The sequence below is a fragment of the Ovis canadensis genome, chromosome 10 (assembly GCF_042477335.2).
Source record: "Ovis canadensis isolate MfBH-ARS-UI-01 breed Bighorn chromosome 10, ARS-UI_OviCan_v2, whole genome shotgun sequence".
In the NCBI taxonomy this organism is placed as follows: Eukaryota; Metazoa; Chordata; class Mammalia; order Artiodactyla; family Bovidae; genus Ovis; species Ovis canadensis.
The window spans coordinates 27,856,654-27,875,929 of NC_091254.1; the positions used below are offsets into that span (position 1 = coordinate 27,856,654).

Below are 19,276 nucleotides of genomic sequence, written 5' to 3' on the forward strand. Positions count from 1 at the left end.
AGTGTTTAAGAATCCGCCTGTCAGCACGGGGTACATGGGTTTGATCCCTGGTCTGGGACGATTCCACATGCTGTCAGGCAACTAAGCCTGAGCTCTGCAACAAGGGAAGCCACTGCAGTGAGAAGCCTGCACCACAACCAGAGAGTAGCTCCTGCTTGCCAGAGTGAGGGGGCAGCAACGGAGATGCAGACATAGAGAACAGACTAGCAGACGTGGCGGGGAGCGGGGTGGGGCAAACTGAGAGACCAGCCCTGGAACGCACACACTCAGTTCAGTTCAGTTCAGTCGCTCAGTCGTGTCCGACTCTTTGTGACCCCATGAATCGCAGCACACCAGGCCTCCCTGTCCATCACCAACTCCCAGAGTTCCCCCAAACTCTTGTCCACCGAGTCGGTGATGCCATCCAGCCATCTCATCCTCTGTCGTCCCCTTCTCCTCCTGCCCCCAATCCCTCCCAGCATCAGAGTCTTTTCCAGTGAGTCAACTCTTCGTATCAGGTGTCCAAAGTACTGGAGTTTCAAAAGCATCAATTCTTTGTCACTCAGCCTTCTTCACAGTCCAACTCTCACATCCATACATGACCACTGGAAAAAGCATAGCCTTGACTAGATGGACCTTTGTTGGCAAAGTAATGTCTCTGCTTCTTAATATGTTGTCTAGGTTGGTCATAACTTTCCTTCCAAGGAGTAAGCGTCTTTTAATTTCATGGCTGCAGTCACCATCTGCAGTGGTTTTGGAGCCCCCCAAAAATAAAGTCAGCCACTGTTTCCATTGTTTCCCTATCTATTTCTCATGAAGTGATGAGACCAGATGCCATGATCTTCGTTTTCAGAATGTTGAGCTTTAAGCCAACTTTTTCATTCTCCTCTTTCACTTTCATCAAGAGGATTTTAGTTCCTCTTCACTTTCTGCCATAAGAGTGGTGTCATCTGCATATCTGAGATTATAGATATTTCTTCTGGCAATCTTGATTCCAGCTTGTGCTTCTTCTAGCCCAGTGTTTCTCATGATGTATACATTACTCTATGTAAAATTAGATAGCCAATGGGGATTTGCTGTTTGATGCAGGGAGCTCAAATCTGGTCTTCTGTGACAATCTAGACGGGTGGGATGGGGTGGGTGGTGAGAGGGAGGTTCGAGAGAGAGGGGACACATGTATCCCTACGGCTGGTTCATGCTGACCATGAATCAGATCAACAGAGCCAACATAATACTGTAAAGCAACTATTCTCTAATTACAAATAAATAAATTTGAATTAAAAAATAAAGCCCACACATAGTAAGAAAGACCCAGCACAACCATAAGCAGCTCATATACCAGAAAAACACACAACCCAATCAAAAAGTGGGCAAAAGACCTGAACAGGCATTTCTCCAAAGAAGACAAACAGATTGCTAATAAACACATGACTAGATGCTCAACATTGCTCATTATTAGAAAAAGGCAAACCAAAACTACAACGAGTTATCACCTCACGTTGGTCAGAATGCACATCATCAAAAAATCCACAAACAAGTGCTTGAGGGTATGAAGAAAGGGAACACCCTTGCACTGTTGGAAGGAATGTAAATTGATATAGCCACTATGGAAGACAGAATGGAGATTCCTTAAAAAACTAGGAATAAAACTACTACACGACCCAGCAATCCCACCACTAGGCATATACCCCGAGGAAACCATAACTGAAAGACACATGTACCCCGATGTTCACTGCAGCACTATTTACAACAGCTAGTACATGGAAGCAACCTAGATGTGCGTCGACAGATGAATGGATAAAGAAGCTGTGGTACATACATACAACGGAATGTTCAGTTTAGTTCAGTTGTTCAGTTGTATCTGACTCTTTGTGACCCCATGGGCTGCAGCACACCAAGCTTCCCTGTCCTTCAGCATCTCCTGGAGTTTGCTCAAACTCATGTTCATTCAGTCAGTGACGCCATCCAACCATCTCATCCTCTGTCATCCCCTTCTCCTCCTGCATTCAATCTTTCCCAGCATCAGGGTTTTTTCCAAGGAGTTAGTTCTTTGCATCAGGTGGCCAAAGTATTGGAGTTTCAGCTTCATCAGTCTTTCCAACGAATATTCAGGACTGATTTCCTTTAGGATGGACTGGTTGGATCTCCTTGCAGTCCAAGGGACTCTCAAGAGTCTTCTACAACACCACAGTTCAAAAGCATTAACTCTTCGGTGCTCAGCTTTATTTACAGTCCAACTCTCACATCCATACATGAAAAAAACATAGTTTTGACTAGACAGACCTTTGTTGGCAGAGTAATGTATCTGGCTTTCAATATGCTGTCTAGGTTTGTCATAGCTTTTCTTCCAAGGAGCAAGTATCTTAATTCCATGGCTGCAGTCACCATCTGCAGTGACTTTGGAGCCCCCCAAAATAAAGTCTGTCACTGTTTACATTGTTTCCCCATCTATTTGCCATGAAGTGATGGGATCAGATGCCATGATCTTAGTTTTCTCAGTGTTGAGTTTAAGCCAACTTTTTCACTCTCCTCTTTTACTTTCATTTAGAGACTCTTTAGTTCTTCTTCACTTTCTGCCATAAGGGTGGTGTCATATGCATATCTGAGGTTATTGATATTTCTTCCAGCAGTCTTGATTCCAGCTTGTGCTTCCTCCAGCCTGGCATTTCACATGATGTACTCTGCATATAAGTTACATAAGCAGGGTGACAATATACAGCTTTGACATACTCCTTCCCCGATTTGGAACAAGTCTGTTGTTCCATGTCTAGTTCTAACTGTTGCTTCTTGACCTACATACAGATTTCTCTGGAGGCAGGTGAGGTGGTCTGGTATTCCCATCTCTTGATAAATTTTCCACAGTTTGTTGTGATCCATACAGTCAAAGGCTTTGGTGTAGTCAATAAAGCAAAAGTAGATGTTTTTCTGGAACTCTCTTACTTTCTCAGTGATCCAGTGGATGTTGGCAATTTGATATCTGGTTCCTCTGCCTTTTCTAAATCCAGCTTGAACATCTGGAAGTTCACAGTTCACATACTGATGAAGCCTGGCTTGGAGAATTTTGAGCATTCCTTTGCTAGCATGTGAGATGAGTGCAATTGTGCAGCAGTTTGAACATTCTTTGGTATTGCCTTTCTTTGGGACTGGGATGAAAACTGACCTTTTCTAGTTCTGCGGCTGGAGTTTTCCAAACTTGCTTACATATTGAGTGCATCACCTTAACAGCATCAGCTTTTAGGTTTTGAAATAGCTCAACTGGAATTCCATCACCTCCATTAGCTTTATTCATAGTGATGCTTCCTAAGGCCCATTTGACTTCACATTCCAGGATATCTGGCTCTATGTGGGTGATCACACCATTGTGGTTATCTGGGTCATGAAGATCATTTTTGTATGGATCTTCTGAGTATTGTTGCCACCTCTTCTGAATATCTTCTGCTTCTGTTAGGTCCATACCACTTCTGTCCTTTATTGTGCCCATCTTTGCATGAAATGTTCCCTTGATATCTCTAATTTTCTTGAAGAGATCTCTAGTCTTTCCCATTCTGTTTTTTCCCTCTATTTCTTTGCACTGATCACTGAGGAAGGCTTTCTTATCTCTCCTTGCTATTCTTTGGAACTCTGCATTCAGATGGGTATATCTTTCCTTTCCTCCTTTGGAATGGAGTATTACTTAGTAATATTCCACTTTCCATTGTCTCCTTAGTAATGGAATATTACTCAGACATAAAAAGGAACATATCTGAGTCAGTTCTAATGAGGTGGATGAATCTAGAGTCTACTATACAGAGTGAAGTAAGTTAGAAAGAGAAAAAGAAATATTATACATTAATGTATATATATGGAATCTAGAAAGATGGTGCTGATGGACCTATTTGCAGAGCAGGAATGGAGATGGAGACATAGACAAGAGACTCATGACCGTGGTGGGGTGGGGAGGAAGCGGGGGGGTGAATGGAGAGAGTAGCATGGAAGCGTATACACTGCCAGGCATAAAGCAGTCAATGGGAACCTGCTGTACGACTCAGGGAACTGAAACTGGGGCTCTGTAATAACCTAGACCAGTGGGATGGGCAAGGAGGTGGGCGGGTGGGGACACACATATAACTATGATTGATTCATGGTGATGAATGGCAGAAACCAATGCAATATTGTAAAAACAATTATACTTCAATTAAAAGTGAATAAATTAGAAATATATATACATATATTTCAAAAGGAGCAGTTTACCTGAGGTGCTTTAACCACCTGCAGGCATCCTTGGAGGCAGCTACTTAGCCTCTGGACTACCTGAGGCTTGCTAGTCTTTGAATTGTAGACTGTCATAAAGGAAGAAAAAAAAAAAAAAAAAAAGACAAAACCCCAGCAAGAGTAGCAGCAGCTGCAACAGAAAAGCTCACCAGAGACGGCCACTGTGAAATGTACCACATGCTCTTAATATCTGGGGCTGAGATCCATCGGGTAAAATGAAATACAGCACCACCCATTTTGCATAGATCTCAAGGACGCAGACAGAAAATTACCATTTTAAACCAATTTTCTCTGCTTCTGAAACATTAAACATAGGAAGCATTAAAGAAGTGAGCTGAATCTCTCAGAGCCTTTACAATAAATGGTGTCAGCATGGCCATGAATGATAACAGCTAAAAAAGGCTTCCAAGGTATAAAAATTAAGAGAAATTAAAGCTGTAGTTCCACACTTAGTATCAACATTAATCTACCCTGTAGTGATGTCTTCCTTCTCTCAGCCCCTCGGCTAGAGATCAGAGACTGCATGCAATTGAACATTGCAGGTGGGAAGTCTACCTGTGTCCTTTTACTGAAAATTTCAACCACAGGTTTTGCCAAAGTCAGCAGAAAGACCATTGTCTAACAAGGACGATCAGCCTGTGTGATATATAGCCAGTTAACAAGCATTCTAAAAATAGGAAAATCAACACCAAGATGACTGTTGATGACTTTAATTTTTTTCAAAAGGAAACAAAAGAGAAGCCACATTTTTAGGGTCTGCCAATAGACTTTGCGTAGCAATGATTTTTGCTTCCAAAGGACAATTTGAAAATGTAAATCATGATACAGGCAAGTGACATAAAGCAGTTACATTCTAGTCCAAGTGATTATATCAGGATTAAGAAGGATTATGTAAGGATTACATTGGGAAGGTTAAAAAAAAAATCACTTGTTTTGCCACTGAGTTCACTGAGGATAATCTTGTAACAAGATATGAAGGTTTTCTTTTATTCCAAGTTGTTACAATCTTCATTTTTTACTTAGTTTTATATTAATATTATGAATGGATATTCAGTAGCTGCTAAAAAGATTGTATTATTCTGACTTAACCTGTTAATGGGGTTACATTATATTAATAGACTTTTATAATATTGAACCAACCTTGAATTCCTGGAATAAATCCAATAGGGTGGTTTATAAAATACTAGATTAACTTTAAATTTTAAATTTAAATTTAATTTCAAATCTAAGTTCATAAGTGAGACTGACCTGTAATTCCTCCACCCTTCTCATTTTTTCTGCCTTTGTCCTGTTTTGGTATCAAGTGTACTATTTATACCAGCCTTATGAGTTAGTTGGAAAGCTTTTGTTCCTCTTCTATTATCTGAACAATTCTGTAAAAGATTGGCATAATTTTCATTGAATATTTGGTAGAACTTTTCTGTAAATCCATTTTGGATCTGTTGCTTTGATATGAGGTTTTAAGCTACTACCTCCAGTTTTTAAAATGAGATCATCCAGGCTTTCGATTTTTCCCTGATTTAATTTTAACACATTTTTTTCGTTTTTAGGGATCTTTCCATTTCACCTGAGTTTAAAAACTTGCCGTAAAGCTAGTCCTGATTTTTTCATAGGTCTTTAATCTCTGTCATATCTACAGCTGTAATTCATTTTCTTCAAAAATATTATTTATTAGAGTATTCTCTTGTTGCCAAATATTTCTATTCTATCAGTCTTTTCAAATAAGCAACAACTGCCTTTGCTGATCTTCTGTAGCATATGACTCTGCTTCTTTAGTAAGTTCTGTGCTTATCTTTACTTATCTTTCCTTCTTTGTGTTTATTCTTTTAAAATAAGAATTCAATGCTTACTTCTGTTTTCAATTCTCTTTTTTCCTAAAACAGACATTTAAAGTTTAAAATTTTTCCTCTAGGTTCTGTTTTAGCTGCATCCCACAGGTTTTGATATGTTGTGTTTTAAATCATCAATTATCAAGTATTTTAAAATTACAATCCTGATTTCTTTTTAGATCTGTGGATTTGGGTGTTTTAAAATTTCTAAGTATACAGAATTTATTTTAGTCATCTTTTGTGACATTGATTCTTAACAATTTTAATGTGCTCAGAAAATACAATAGCACCACTTTGAAATTTATTGATATTTGCCTTAAGGTCTAGTATGGAATTAATTTTTGTAAATGTTCCAGAAATATTTGAAAAGTACAGTTTTCTGAACAGGTCCTGCTAATCAACAGTGTAGGAATCAACACAATATTGTAAAGCAATTATCCTCCAATTAAAAATAAATAAATTTTTTAAAAGAGTGTAGGAGCTGAATGCTATGGAAATGCTTCATCTACTGCAAACATCGGCAGGAAGAGCAAGAGGAAGGGAACAGCAGAGCTGCTTTAAAAAGTGTCCTTATTCCCTGTCATCCTTTAAGGTCTTTCACTAAAGAGTGGGCTTGGCATGTTGCCATTGTCCTTTAAAGTCTCAATGTGTGATATAACCTCACTTTCAAAAGATTAGGAAAAATAATTAGGAAGAAATTTTAAGCACCATGCTACCTGGATTGGCGCTTTCTTACTACTCTTTCTAAGCCTTGGATCCTTGATACGCATGATATACATGTCAGCTCTCAGGATGCAAGGCTCTCAAAACATCTGGATGGTAGCAAACAGTCTGAACAGAAACACGTGTGACTGTATGTACACATACTCAGTGCAAGTGAAGACAGAATGGCTGTTTCCTGAGGTTGGAGTCATTCTTTCAGAGCCCCGGGGCCATGCCTGTAGTATTCGGTGAGGTCAGCAACTAATAAGCCTTAGTATCTAGTAGCAGCAGAGAGCATCCATGACTTCTAAAGACAGAAGGACTCAAAAAACCCTTACACTTCAATGAAGACTTGTCAGAAAGTGGGGTCTACTCAATCAGTGAGATGAGGTTATTATGTATTTGGGCATGACTAGGCCTTGGAAGGAAAGTTATGACCAACCTAGATAGCACATTCAAAAGCAGAGACACTACTTTGCCGACTAAGGTCCGTCTAGTCAAGGCTATGGTTTTTCCTGTGGTCATGTATGGATGTGAGAGTTGGACTGTGAAAAAGGCTGAGTGCCAAAGAATTGATGCTTTTGAACTGTGGTGTTGGAGAAGACTCTTGAGAGTCCCTTGGACTGCAAGGAGATCCAACCAGTCCATTCTGAAGGAGATCAGCCCTGGGATTTCTTTGGAAGGAATGATGCTAAAGCTGAAGCTCCAGTACTTTGGCCACCTCATGCGAAGAGTTGACTCATTGGAAAAGACTCTGATGTTGGGAGGGATTGGGGGCAGGAGGAGAAGGGGACGACAGAGGATGAGATGGCTGGATGGCATCACGGACTCGATGGATGTGAGTCTGAGTGAACTCTGGGAGTTGGTAATGGACAGGGAGGCCTGGCGTGCTGTGATTCATGGGGTCGCAAAGAGTCAGACATGACTGAGCGACTGAACTGAACTGAGGAGAAGCAGCGGATATTAAGAATCAGGGAGGCTGGTTTACAGGTTTTAGTAGCTGAGACTAAAATATGTGTGGTGACTCAACAATCTGTTCTTTACTTCATCCATTCTTTACTCAGAGAGTTGCTGGATATACAAAAAATGAAAATTAGCCTTAAAAGAAGAATTAAAGATTTTATTTATTTTTTTGTGTGTGATTTCTTTTTTTTTTATTTTTTTTTTAGTTTTTTATTTTTTAAATTTTAAAATCTTTAATTCTTACATGCGTTCCCAAACATGAACCCCCCTCCCACCTCCCTCCCCATAACATCTCTCTGGGTCATCCCCATGCACCAGCCCCAAGCATGCTGCATCCTGCGTCAGACATAGACTGGCGATTCAATTCTTACATGATAGTATACATGTTAGAATGTCATTCTCCCAAATCATCCCACCCTCTCCCTCTCCCTCTGAGTCCAAAAGTCCATTATACACATCTGTGTCTCTTTCCCTGTCTTGCATACAGGGTTGTCATTGCCATCTTCCTAAGAATTAAAGATTTTAAAATTAAAAAAATAAAAAACTAAAAAAAAAAAAAAAAGATGGACCTTAGGGGCCAGAATTAATCTCTATTCTACTATCAGAAGAAAAAAGAGACTGACAGTTATTTAACATGTTGGGGGAAGGGTCATAGCCCCCTGTGTCTCAGTTCATTTTCCAGGGGGTAGGAGACCAATATGAATGAATATAAAAGGAAAAGATTCTCAGAATGCAAGCATGAGCAGGCGGAGCCAGCAGCCAAGGACTGAGAACCAGGAGCTGTGAGGAGCAGGAGGTGAGCTCGGGGTTTGCGGGTAGGACTTAGCTCAGTGACTTCAACTCTATTTGATGAAAATTAGGAAATAAGTGTGCTGCATTAGGGGGCTCAGCAGTGCCCCTCTTAGCTTTAACCCTAACCCTAACCCTGCAAAACTGTGTTTCCCAGTTTTCTTGTGGTTACCACGGTGGTAACAATCTCTTGCTGTGCTGAAATTGAGCCCATGCCCAGTCCAAAATTTATATGGAAAGCAAAATTCCCATTATCAACATATGCTAGCTTGTTTTTTATACTGTGGGTGGGCCATGAGAAATGACAAGAAAACTATGAACCTAAAATCAAGCATATCAATCATGAGCCAGGCAGAAAAAGCAGACTAAAAGACCAGCCTAGTCAATTAAGATCCAAGGGTTCAGGAGGGAAAGATTAGACTGGAGAGTGCTCCTTAAGTGAGCTGGTGATTCTCGGAAATCTGAGCTCATGTTATCCTGTGTAGAGGGGTGAAACTTCATCCAGAACACTCCTTTTCTCTTTCTCCCTAAATGATAAATAAGAGGATTACTTGGGGAGTCCTGGGGAAAATCATTTTGTAAAGAGAAACTCGGCACAACACCCTTTTTATGGACTTTAGAGTTACATCATTACCAAGATTTTCCCGAAATAAACTGTGAGTAGCACTGGAGATGAGAAATACACGCCAACAGGGAAGAAATATTGGAGAAGGCAATGGCAACCCACTGCAGTGTTCTTGCCTGGAGAATCCCAGGGACGGGGGAGCCTGGTGAGCTGCCGTCTCTGGGGTCGCACAGAGTCGGACACGACTGAAGCGACTTAGCAGCAGTAGGGAAGAAATATAAACCCAGGGGAAAAGAAGACAAGATACACAGAGAATTACTGAAGGACAAAATTGTAAGGTACCACTCTGTGTTTAAATTATTAAAAAATGTATAATGTACTGGTTCAGGAAATGACTTTGGAAAAAATGTAAATCATGGGTGAAAACATATATCTCTACCACCGGGAACGAGAGCCCTGGGGCTTGCCAGTGAAAGTCTTCTGACTGGAATACGTGAGTGATACCAGCTTAAAATAAAGTGGTGGTGAGGAGGAGGAGGAGGACGTAAAACCATGAAGTGTGTATGCATGGAGGGGACAGCAGCATGAACTACACGTGTAATCACAATACATTACAAAACAAACCAAAGGAGGAGAAAAGTGAAAATAAAGGCATGAAGTGTCATTCTGCTCATCTCTCATTTATAAGTACCATTTGTAATGCCCATTCCTTGGAAACCTATAACCAGAGTGCTAATATACTTTTTCCTTTTATATCTTCCACAGGACTTCCAGAAAATAAAGCTGCTCTGGCCATTTACTAAGTGTGTGTGCACACGTGTGCCTGTGTGTGTGTATGTGAGACACAGAGTGGGTGAGACGGACAGACAGACTGACCCAGCGACACACAGAGAGGAAACGGAAACCGGAGAGGTGATCACCAGACTGAGGAAGCTGCATCGAGTTAAGGACTTCATGAGGCAGGGTCTTTTCAGCGATCAATTGAGTGAAGTGGGTGGTTTATAAAGGGAGGGCCAGACTGGGCACTAACTTTGTTTAAGCTTCCCTTGGTGACTATTCCGGGTGCTTTGTTAAACAGAGGAGAAAACGTAGTCTTTAACTAACCATTCCAACATCTTGGTACTGAATTCCCAGCTCCACTCTTTGGCTACAGTTCCAGAAACGTGAACTGACTATGTTTGGCTAGTCCACTGGTCGATCTTTAAAAATGATAATGCTGCATGTTTATGCACACGGAGAGAAAGAGGCTGAAACAATATATGTAAATGTTACCCACGGGGATATCTGGGAAGCGACACCCTGAATAATGTGTTTCCTTTTATATGCTTCTTTTAGGCTTCCTAGTTTTCGGCACTGAGCACACACTGTTTTGTAAGGTGGAAAATAAAACAAAAATCAACAAGACAAACCTAGACCCAGGAAAGCTGCAGCTCCCACCCACACTTCTCCTCCCCTGTGTTTATTCTCTTACTCAGCTGAAGGCTTCTTCCCCCTCCGAGTCATTCTTCTTTCCTCTTTGTTTCCACGTGGGCTTCTTTCCGCCTGCCACACTCCTCCCTGCTTTCTCTTCACAGCCCTCATTTCGGATGAGGAGGAAATTGGCTGCCCTTGCTAATTCTCATGTTTCCTCTCCTAACCAGCTGCGTGGAGAAAGCCCCAGAGCACAATTCCCTCCCAACGGCAGCCCAATTGGAGAGATGGATTAATTGCGTCGGTCTGGCTGCGAGCGTGACACCTGCTGTACGCAGGCGGCCATGTGTGCGTCCGGGCCCAGGGCTTTGGTGCGGATGAGCCTGTCTCTCTGTGCACCGGAAGATGCTGAAGAGAGTCAAGGCCAGGACCCAAGGATTCATTTCAGCGTTCATGGCTGCAGGGGAGACCTGACAGGGGTCAAGTGGTACGTGTCTGCAGCCAGAGTCCATTTTGACTTACTGCATTTAAGAAAAGATCCATGGCACTGTAAATCTGGAACTCCTGGCCTGGTATATGGCCCACACGTCAGGAGGCAATTTCTTAAAAGAGGTGGCGGAGGGGAGGGTCATTTAAAGGTCATCCACCAACTATGGCTGACCGCGTGGGTAGGGGGAGTCAAGTTCTTTTATCTTGGGAATGGCTGCGAATCTATCAACAGTCCATATTTCCCAGGGCAGACGTCGGGGAAAGTGGCAAAAGGTAGAAGCTGAGAGATTTTAATGGTCTGCAGGGTGATGCCATTATTTCTACCCCAGGGTCCCGTACTGATTTGTCTGCTAGTCTCATTAATTTTTAGAAGAGATGATTACTAATGAGGATGCATTTGATGATCAAATTAATTACTGGCAGAGCAGGAGCTCTCAGGGTCAGCTGAAACCTCCCAGAGTTAAACTTTATTAGGGCTTCTCGTTCTTGTCCCAGAAGTGAAGAGATTTATTTTCACAGTTCAAATCTAATAAATAAAAGCCGCACGTGTGTTATTTTCTTCTTGCTGGTTCTTGCTCTGCCCAGACAAAAATCAAGGGCTGGGACACAGGGTCAGAAAACAGGCAGTAGATTTTGGTCAAAAGTATTTCTAATGAGCGAGGAGCTCTGGAAGGTGTCCTGTACCCCTGGTCACCGCAGCTCTGAAGCCTCACTTCTCTGCAGGGTCCACTGTGGGGAGTTACAGGAAGACAGAGAATGCAGGGGCCGTGGTCTGGCAGGACTGGCCTGGAATTCTGACTCTGCTGTGTTCGGACCCTGGGCACATCACTGGCCATCTCCAGGTCTCAAGTTTTTCCCCGAGAAACCACAGTGAGCACATGCTCCTGAGGTGTGAGTGCTGAGAAGAGGAAGGAAGGGGTTTCTGAGAGGTAACTGCAGGGAGCAGGTCCCCCAGCCATAAAGGGGTGTAGGAACAACAGCACAGGCCACCCCAGGGTTGGGAACCTCAGATCTGCATGTCTCCAGACTTCCTCTGTGAGTCCTGGGTCTTCTCTTGCATGCTTATGCTAAGTCACTTCAGTCGTGTCTCCAGGGCATCCTTCCGACCCAGGGCTCAAACCCGTGTCTCTTGTGTCTCCTGCATTGGCAGGCAGGTTCTTTACCACTAGAGCCACCAGGGAAGCCCCGAGTCTTCTCTTAAACCTCCACGCTTCTTCATGCTGGCCCCGAGAATGCAGCGATCACAGTTGGCATTTGTGCAACAGCTTTTCCAAACGCATTCACGTACATGGCCTCATTTTACGGCTGCAAACCCTGATGGAGGTGAGTAGGGCCCATTATCCAGGTTAAGAACCTGAGGTTCAGACAGGCTGACTTATGCAGAGTTGTGCAAGAGATGGCCAGGCTGGACACCCTCTCCCTCCCACCGGTTCGGCGTCTTCCTCTTCTTGCGCAGGGCTCAGTGTCCCTCATGTCCATGAAGGCGGCCTATCTCCTTTCTCATCAGAAGGTCTCTCTGTCCGGTGAAAATGGTACAATGCCCCATGGCCCGCCCGTCTGAAACTGCTAAAAACAGAGCGGTTTCCTCTCCACGCGCATCACTTTGGTCCTTTGTATCCTGTCCAGATTTAAATGGGCAAGTGCCTTCATCACTCCCAACCCCCTCAGAAGATGTCAGGTGGGATCACTTCAAATGTGATGGGAATGAGCCAAGGATCCGTGCACTGGTTTCCATTTCTGGTCCCAAATGTCCCCAACCATCCCTTCAAGACTCACTCAGCAGTGGGTACCAGACGTCCTTCGAAGTGCCAGGGAGTGTGATCTGCAAGTGCTAGAAAATGTTCATGCTGCCAGCAGGACAACTGATGTTTAGCTGAAGCTAAGGGGTGCTGGATTATTAATGAGGGTGATCATCACCATCACGCGGGCTGCTATTACTATGCACCATCCCACAGTTCGACCCCTTTGGCTTCCCAGGTGGCTCAGTGGTAAAGAATCCACTTGCCAAGCAGGAGACGTAGGTTCGATCCCTGGGTGGGAAGATCCCCCAGAGGAGGAAATGGCCACCCGCTCCACTATTCTGGCCCAGGAAATCTCATGGACTGAGGAGCCTGGCGGGCTGCAGTACATGGGGTCACAGAGACGGACATGACTTAGCAACTGAACAACAAATCCCAAGGTGCTGGTTGAAAAACAGGCAGAAAATGAAATGACAAACTCCAGGGTAGTTACGTGAAAAGGAATGATGACCACGGTGGACCCCAGACTCAGCAGCTGTTGTGAATCCTGATGCCTTGCCTTGGAACTGATGTCAAGCCACACTTTGAGAGATGTACATGTTTTTATGATTGTTCTGATTTTAGCAAAATGTCAAAAATCTTTAATACGAATGTGGGAAATGTCTTGTGAGTTATTTTTTGATTCAGAAAGAAACAGATTGCATCTGGGTAGCTTAAATAGAATAAACATGGCTTATGTCTCTACAGCCACAACTTGTAAAAATTCCAGATGTGTGTGTAAGTCTTTATGCACACAAATATTTTTTGAACTTTTTAAGACTACAGAATGTTTTACTACTTGCCCATAAAGATTTCCCAGACCCTTTCTCTACATTGTAATAATGTGATTTTCTTGCCTTGACCAGTGATACCGAATTATTTTCTGCACTGATGTAAACTATTTTCATACAGTAAAGATATGGATGAGAAAACAACCAAAATTTCCAGGATACTTCTTCAACTGAGCAATTTTGAAGTTCATGAGCCCTCCTTAGGAAGAAAACCCTCATAATAAACTGCAACTTAAATTCCCAACGAATCAGTCTTTAGTTTTCCACAGCCTGCATCTAGTTCACTGATCTAAATATTTCACAAAAGCTCTTAAAAGTTAATTTGCCATTATAAAAGTGGTGAATTCCTTCTTTTAGAGAACTTTCTCCTCTTCTCCTTCTTCTGTGTTAATGTCCGTGTCACTGCGTTTTTAACTCTGGAGGAAGACCTGTCCTTCCGCTGCCTCTTCAGTGTCTCCACCATGCTTCTCTTTCCTCCGTCTCCAGCACCTTCTAATCTTCTACTCTTCACAGGCCCACTGAGGCTGAGGCTTGCCTTCCTCCATGTCATTCGTTTTTCTCAGTTCTGTGCCTTTTTCTCTCTTCGAGGGCAGCCAGCCAATATAGATTGGAGGAAAGTCACCCAGCTGAGCCCTATTTCTATTTTCATTCATAAGGATAAGTCCACGAGTCACATTTTTAAAGAGCGAACTGAAGGGCTTCCCTGGTGGCACAGTGGATAGGAATCCACCTGCCAATGCAGGGGGCGTGGGTTCTGCCCCTGGTCTGGGAAGATTCCACGTGCCACGGAGCGACTAAGACCACGCACCACCACTACTGAAAGCTGCGTGCTCTAGGGCCCGAGAGCTGCAAGTACTGAGCCCAAGTGGGGCCCGAGTGCCTAAAGCCCATGCTTGGCAACAACAGAAGCCACTGAGGCCAAGAGTCCATGCACCGCAGACAGAGAACAGCTCTGCCTGATGCAACCAGAGAAGAGCCAGTGCGGCAACAAATGATGAGCTGCAATTAACTGATCAATTATAATTATATAAATTAATTATACAGCCATAATTAACTAATAATAAAAAGAATCAACTTAGAAAATCCAACCTTCTGTCACCTTGTTCAGACTATTCATCTCCCTTTTCTCCTCCCCTAAATGCCTCTAATTTGTGTATCTGCCTTCCTCATCCTGAAGCATCCATCTTTATTCCAAAATACGCTGCCTTAAGTTCCTACATTCCTACCTCCTAGATGTTTAGAAAATGTGCTCTCTCTTCTTCTCTTGTTTCTGCAAAGCCAGAATAACGTGGAATGTTCCCCCTAGGCTCCATTCCCTTTCCACTCTCCAGGCACCATACTAACCCAGGATTTGTTCAAGGACTGGATTAAAACCAAGAGCTCCTGAAACAGGTTCTTGTTCAAAACGTCAGACCCAGTCCGTGTGTGTTTGCTTTTCCCTTCTCTCTCCTCCACAGACGACTGAAACGTACATCAACGAATAAACTTAAAAGAGCAAAGCGAATACAAGGGAAACGCCAGGGAGTTCTTCGTGTAGGACAGACTCTGGCATTTGTGGAATCCCCAAGTACTCTTGCCTGGAAAATCCCATGGACGGAGGAGCCTGGCAGGCTGCAGTCCATGGGGTTGCTGAGAGTCAGACACGATGGAGCGACTTCACTTTCACTTTTTACTTTCCTGCATTGGAGAAGGAAATGGCAACCCACTCCAGTGTTCTTGCCTGGAGAATCCCAGGGACGGGGGAGCCTGGTGGGCTGCTGTCTATGGGGTCGCACAGAGTCGGACACGACTGAAGCGACTTAGCAGCAGCAGCAACTCTCCTCAAAGTGAAGCCTGCCAGGCAGTGAGCCACTAAAAGGGAGACTCTGCTGTGGGGGAGGCCTGGAGTCAGCTATCAGCAAACCACATAGCATCCTGGAACGGCGGACTCTAGCCCTTCATCCCAGAGACAAACAGGCCACTAAGCATGACCTCCCATGAGAAGAAACAGGGAGCACGAAGAAAGATGGAGACACAGAAATGAAACAAGCAGTCCTGGGATAAACAGAAATGGTTCAGGACCAAAAAGAACGTAAAAAAAAATTTTAATTGGTATTCTCGAAAAGATTGAGAAGAGATGGTAACCGAAAAATAGGACTGCATGAAAAGATAATAAACAAAGAACAGAACTAACATTCGCAAATAAAGTAATGTGATGATCAAATAGCAACTTCAGCGGAAAGGATAAAAGATAAAGTTTAAACAGATCATAAGAGAAAAAGGATAACGGACAGAGAGCACCGGCTTTGTAGGTCCATTATCTGACTGCTGGGCATTTTCAGAAAGAAAATACAAACGCAAATCAGAAGTGAACAGCTATTGAGAGAACAGAGACGCCTGTTGCATCTGTCTGTGTTCTCTGCCTGCAGAACCTCGCCCATGTTCTTTGTAGTGCCATCTTTGAAGGCCACTGGGAACAACGGGACTGCTGGCCTTCATAGGATTTTCACAATGTTTAAGGGACATGCTCTTTTTTTCCCCCAAATTTAAAAAGAAGTTATCTGAAGTTGTCTTGGGTAAGTTCATTTTACTTGTCTTCCTCTAAAATCTTCTAATGATCAAAAACACCCTTAGCCCAGCACAACCAGCATGCTCACACAGTCATCATCACAGCAACCCTGGACATGACTCCTGCCGCCAGGACAACGACCCTAACTGTGACCTGTGCACACCAGACCTCCTGACACGTGAGTCTGGGAAGGCAAGCAAACACAAACTTTTCACTATCTCTTACGTAAAAAAAAAGTACTTACTCAGACAACTGAATAGTTTAAAGAAGATTTCAGAAGAGATGATTAACTTTCCTTATAGCGGTCAGATGCGCTCACCGGTGTTCTCATTTCAACACATTTTTCATTTAATTCATAATATAATATATATATATATATATATCCCACAAACCAATCCTTGATCATTTGGCAAAACTCACTGGGGTTACGTTGTATTTCAGGAGTCACGTTATTGTATTTCTTTGCCCTCTTCTGCACAATTAGTCTAGATTAGGAGTTGTAATACATATACAGAGAATTCCGCATATGCTCCTCTTTGAGCATAAAGTGGGGGAAAAAACTGTTACTTTATTTCTGAAATAGTATTGATCCTAATAGGACTCTTTCCCCAATTTTTTTTTTTTTCCTGGTCTCTTTTGCTGAAAGCTGTCAAGACAGCTGATTAGCCCTGATCTTTACTAATGTCAAGCCAAAAGCATAAGAGAGTTCTACATGGGCCACTTTGGTTTACTGGCCTTAAGACAGCTGGTCTTCAGATGACATTTGTTAACAGCATTAAAGAGCATTGGCTGAAAGTGTGTATGAGGGAGCCTTCTGATATAACCATCATTAGTCACTCACAGTTTTAGGACCGGCGGCTTATAATGGTATCCTGTTGTTATCTAAATATTTACCAGTCCTGTCAATAGGACTTACACACGGCTTCAAAAAGAATTCTGATTTTTAAGTTGCTCATTTAGAAATATGACAAACTGATTTATTCTCATGAATTAGAACACAAATCCTACTTAAATGAAGGTGTGGTTAAAACCATAAAAAGATACTACTATACACTTCTTATAGTGACTGCTGCTGCTACTGCTAAGTCGATTCAGTTGTGTCCGACTCTGTGTGACCCCACAGACAGCAGCCCACCAGGCTCCCCCGTCCCTGGGATTCTCCAGGCAAGAACACTGGAGTGGGTTGCCATTTCCTTCTCCAATGCATGAAAGTAAAAAGTGAAAGTGAAGTCGCTCAGTCATGTCTGACTCTGCAACCCCATGGACTACAGCCTACTAAGCTCCTCCTTCCATGGGATTTTCCAGGCAAGAGTAGTGGAGTGGGGTGCCATTTCCTTCTCCATCTCATAGTGACTAAAAAAGAATAAAACAAAACTAACTGGCCACGCCAAGTGCTGGCTGACAAGGTTGCTGGAATTCTCATGTAATCTTTCGGGAATGCACATCAGGGAAGACATTCTGGAAAACAGTTTAGCAGTCTCTTAAAAAGTCAAACACACCATATGACCCAGCAATTCTATATTTACCCAAGTGAGATGAAAAATTATGTCCAAACAAAAGGCCTGTAAATGGAATGTTTATAACAGATTTATTCACATTGGCTTCAAACAGAACACCATCCGAATGTCCATTAACTGGTGACTAGACAAACAAAGTACGGCCCTTCCTTTCAATGGAATACCGTTCAGCATAAAGAGAATGAAGAGCAGACACACCCAGCAACACGGATGCCTCACAAACCCGTCGTGCTGAGGGACAGGAGCCAGACTCAAGGGGCTGCACGTCCTGTTTGAGTGCTCAGCTGCTTCTGCCATGCCCGACTCTGTGCAACCCTACGGACTGTAGCCCGCCGGGCTCCTCTGTCCATGGGGTTTCTGAGGCAAGCCTACTGGGGTGGGTTGCCATTTCCTTCTCCAGGGGATCTTCCCGAGCCAGGGATCGAACCTGGGGATCGACGCAGGGATCGAGCGTCTCTGAATCAACCCGTATTGGCAAGTGGGCTCCTTACCACTAGTGCCACCTGGGAAGTATACGCTATTACTCCACTTACGTGACTTCCTTGAAAGGGCAGAACCACGAGGGCTGAAAACAAGTCAGTGGTTACGAGGAGTGGGGTGGACTATAAAGGGGCATAAGAGAATTTGGGGGTGCTGGTGGTGACAGAATCGTTTCATATATTGATTGCGGCAGTGACTCAGAGAACCCTGAAAATTGTCTTTTTCACTGTGCGTAAATTTTACTTTGATAAACCCAAAAAAACTCTTCAGTGTGGTAACCTGAAGATAAATAAGAATTTCAAATATGGGTATGCTTCCCTTGGATACCTAAAGATACAAACAAAAGCCCACAACCTCACTCTCCCCATGGCAGAGACAGGTCAACTTTGTCACCAGCTTCAGATCAGGTAAAGGCTATCGTGTTACCATGGATACCAGCTATTACTCCGTTTTGTGTGAAACCTCTAATATGAAACTGTGACTCACATGCAGGGCAGGGGGAAGACTGGGAAACACCCAGACAAATTCACCCGAGGCATTTTTTCACTTTTCCAAACCCTGCCCATAATATTTCCTGCATGAACTTAGGATAAACCATGTGAAGTCAGTGGACACGTCGTTCAGGGATGGAAAGAAGAAAGGTGAGCAACTTCCCAGCTAAACTTGAAGGCAATTCTAAAAACTTATATGCTAGTCCTAAGGCTATTAAGACTGTTTATATGGTTTTGCTTATTGCAGAATAATTTTCCCTAAATGGACTGCTAAGACAGTGACACGTGAGAGACCAACGCCCTCCTCTATCTGCTGATTTGCCTGGGAGGGGATGATTTTCTGATTTATAAAGCGGACAGCGGGCAGATTGAGGGTGGGTTTTAAAGTTAGGAGAACTCTTTGCAGTGGGGCTCAAATTGACAGGTTGTGGGAATTCATTCAAAGTGGGTAAGGTAGGAAGATGACTCTTAAGAAGCACATACATTTAAAAACTCTATTAAAGATGTGTTCCACAATAATCACCATGGGTCCACCTAAGGGCCAGCGAGAATGAAAACTGTACCCGCTGCCCCGGACCTAGTGCATCTCACGTGCTAAGGAGGTGCTACACAGACCCCTGGGGCAGCAGTTCTCCCCATACCCTGCCCTGCTCTTTCCCAGATCCCAGAGTCCCCCAGAGGCACTGGGCTAGTT

General features: G+C 43.3%; 1 protein-coding gene across 5 annotated transcripts in view; it reads right to left on the reverse strand.

The window, feature by feature from the left end:
* Positions 1 to 19,276, reverse strand: part of ENOX1 (ecto-NOX disulfide-thiol exchanger 1) — a 336,022-nt gene that overhangs the window by 86,115 nt on the left and 230,631 nt on the right. The window lies entirely within an intron of this gene.